This window comes from Arachis duranensis, chromosome 6, assembly GCF_000817695.3.
Source record: "Arachis duranensis cultivar V14167 chromosome 6, aradu.V14167.gnm2.J7QH, whole genome shotgun sequence".
Classification (NCBI taxonomy): domain Eukaryota; kingdom Viridiplantae; phylum Streptophyta; class Magnoliopsida; order Fabales; family Fabaceae; genus Arachis; species Arachis duranensis.
In genome coordinates, this window is record NC_029777.3 from 25,170,139 (window position 1) to 25,173,350 (window position 3,212).

Below are 3,212 nucleotides of genomic sequence, written 5' to 3' on the forward strand. Positions count from 1 at the left end.
TAATCCCAGCCTCTAGTAACTTAGTGACCTCTTTCTGCACCACCTCCTTCATGGCTGGATTCAGCCGCCTTTGTGGTTGAACCACTGGCTTGGCGTCACCCTCCAATAAGATCTTGTGCATGCATCTGGCTGGGCTAATGCCCTTAAGATCACTGATGGACCACCCAAGGGTTGTCTTGTGTGTCTTTAGCACTTGAATTAGTGCTTCCTCTTCTTGTGGCTCTAAGCTAGAGCTTATGATTACAGGAAAGGTATCACCTTCTCCCAGAAATGCATATTTCAGGGATGGTGGTAATGGTTTGAGCTCGGGTTTAGGAGGTTTCTCCTCTTCCTGAGGGATTTTCAAAGGTTCTATTATTTTCTCTGATTCCTCCAGATCAGGCTGAACATCCTTAAAGATTTCCTCTAGCTCTGATTCGAGACTCTCAGCCATATTGACTTCTTTTACCAGAGAGTCAATAATATAAACGCTCATGTAGTCATTTTGGGTGTCTGGATGCTGCATGGCTTTGACAACATTCAACTTGAACTCATCCTCATTGACAGTCAGAGTTACTTCCCCTTTTTGAACATCAATAAGGGTTCGGCCAGTTGCTAGGAAAGGTCTTCCCAGAATGAGAGTTGCACTCTTGTGCTCCTTCATTTCCAGCACCACAAAGTCAGTAGGAAAGGCAAGTGGCCCAACCTTGACAATCATGTCTTCAATTGCGCCTGATGGGTATTTAATGGAGCCATCATTAAGTTGGAGACATATTCGGGTTGGTTTGACTTCTTCAGTCAAACCAAGCTTTGTGATAATAGATGCAGGTATTAGGTTGATACTTGCCCCAAGATCACATAAAGCTTGCTTGGTACAAGTACCCTCTAATGTGCATGGTATCATAAAGCTTCCGGGATCTTTAAGCTTCTTAGGTAAGCTTTTCAGAATGACTGCACTGCATTCTTCAGTGAGGTAAGCTTTTTTAGTTTCTCTCCAATCCTTCTTATGACTTAAGATCTCTTTCATGAACTTAGCATAAAAGGGTATTTGCTCAAGTGCCTCTGCAAACAGAATCTTTATTTCAAGAGTCCTGAGATAGTCTGCAAAGCGGGCAAATTGCTTATCCTGTTCTGCTTGGTGGAGTTTTTGAGGATAAGGCATTTTGGCCTTATATTCCTCAACCTTAGTTGCTGTAGGTTTATTGCCTACAGATGTGGGTTGAGAAGCCTTTTTAGAGGGGTTGCTATCAGCACTTATATGTGTCTGATCTCCCACTAGCGTTCGAATGCCAGGGGTGGAAGCTGGAGTGGCGTTAGACACCAGCTCCTTGCCTGTTTCTGGCGTCTGAACGCCAGAACTGAGCTTTCTTTGGGTGTTCAACGCTGATTCGTTACTTGTTTCTGGCGTTGAACGCCAGACCTGAGCATGGTCTAGGCGTTCAGCGCCAGCCTTCCACCCATTTTCTGGCGTTTGAGCGCCAGAGTTATTCCTTTCTGGGCTCTGACTGTCCTCAGATGGATTTTGGGTGGTTTGCTCATTTCTTGGCTTCCTGCTACCTTGAAGTGAGGTATTTAATGTTTTTCCACTTCTTAATTGAACTGCTTGGCATTCTTCTGTTATTTATTTTGATAACTGCTGTTCTGTTTGCTTCAACTGTGCTTCCATATTCATATTAGCCATTCTTGTTTCTTGTAGCATCTCCTTGAATTTGGCTAATTGCTGATTGAATTCAGGAGCTTGATCTGCAGGACTGAGTTCAGCAGTTACTGTTTTAGCCTCTTCGTTGATGGAAGATTCACTGCTTAAATACAGATGCTGATTCCTGGCAACTGTATCAATGAGCTCTTGAGCTTCTTCAATTGTCTTTCTCATGTGGATAGATCCACCAGCTGAGTGGTCTAGAGAAATCTGAACTTTCTCTGTAAGCCCATAATAGAAGATGTCTAATTGCACCCACTCTGAAAACATTTCAGAGGGGCATTTTCTTAGCATCTCTCTATATCTCTCCCAAGCATTATAAAGGGATTCATTATCTCCTTGTTTGAAGCGTTGAATGCTTAGCCTTAGATGTGTCATCCGTTTTGGAGAAAAATAGTGATTCAGGAATTTTTCTGACAGCTGTTTCCATGTCTTTATGCTATCTTTAGGTTGGTTATTTAACCACCTCTTAGCTTGGTCTTTTACAGCAAATGGAAATAGTAATAATCTGTAGACATCCTAATCTACTTCCTTATCATGTACTGTGTCATCAATTTGTAAAAATTGTGCCAGAAACTCTGTAGGTTCTTCCTGTGAAAGACCAGAATACTGGCAACTTTGCTGCACCATGATAATGAGCTGAGGATTCAACTCAAAACTACTAACTCCAATGGAGGGTATACATATACTACTCCCATATGAAGCAGTAGTGGGGTTAGCATATGACCCCAGAGTCCTTCTGGACTGTTCATTTCCACTTAGTCTCATGATGGAGCAGGGGAGATGATATGGATGTTGATATTGTTTATTTTATTAAATATAAAAATTTATTTTCGAAATAGTAAAATAAAATAAAATAAAATAAGATAAAATAAAAATGAAATAAAAATAAAAATAAAAAATTTGAAATTGTTTTGTGAAGATTTTTTGAAAAAAAAATTGAGGAGAGAGAGAAAGTGGTTAGGATATTTTTGAAAAAGATAATAAAATATAATTTTTTTTTAAAAAAACTTAGGAGGGTAAGATTTGAAAAATTTTGAAATTGAAATCTGAATTTGTACAAAAAAATTTTGAAATAAGATTTGAAAAATTTTGAAATTGAAATCTGATTTTTTATATAAAAATTTCGAAAATATAGTTTAAAATTAGTTAGAAAAGATTTTTTTTTTGAATTTTGAATTTTATGATGAAGGAGGAAAACACACAAAAGACACAAGACTTAAAATTTTTGGATCTAATGCTTCTTTTTTTCGAAAATTTTGGAGGGAAAACACCAAGAAACACCAAACTTAAAAATTTTAAGATCAAAACACAAAGAAGACTCAAGAACACAAGAACAAAAGAAAGAACACCAAACTTAAAATTTTTAGAAAACTTCAATAAAATTTTCGAAAATTATAAAAAGATCGACAAGAAAACACCAAACTTAAAGTTTGGCACGAGATTAAATCAAGAAAAATTATTTTTGTAAAAGATTTTAAAAAGAAGATACCCAATTATCAAGAACATAGACCAACGCTCTAGCCAATTGGAC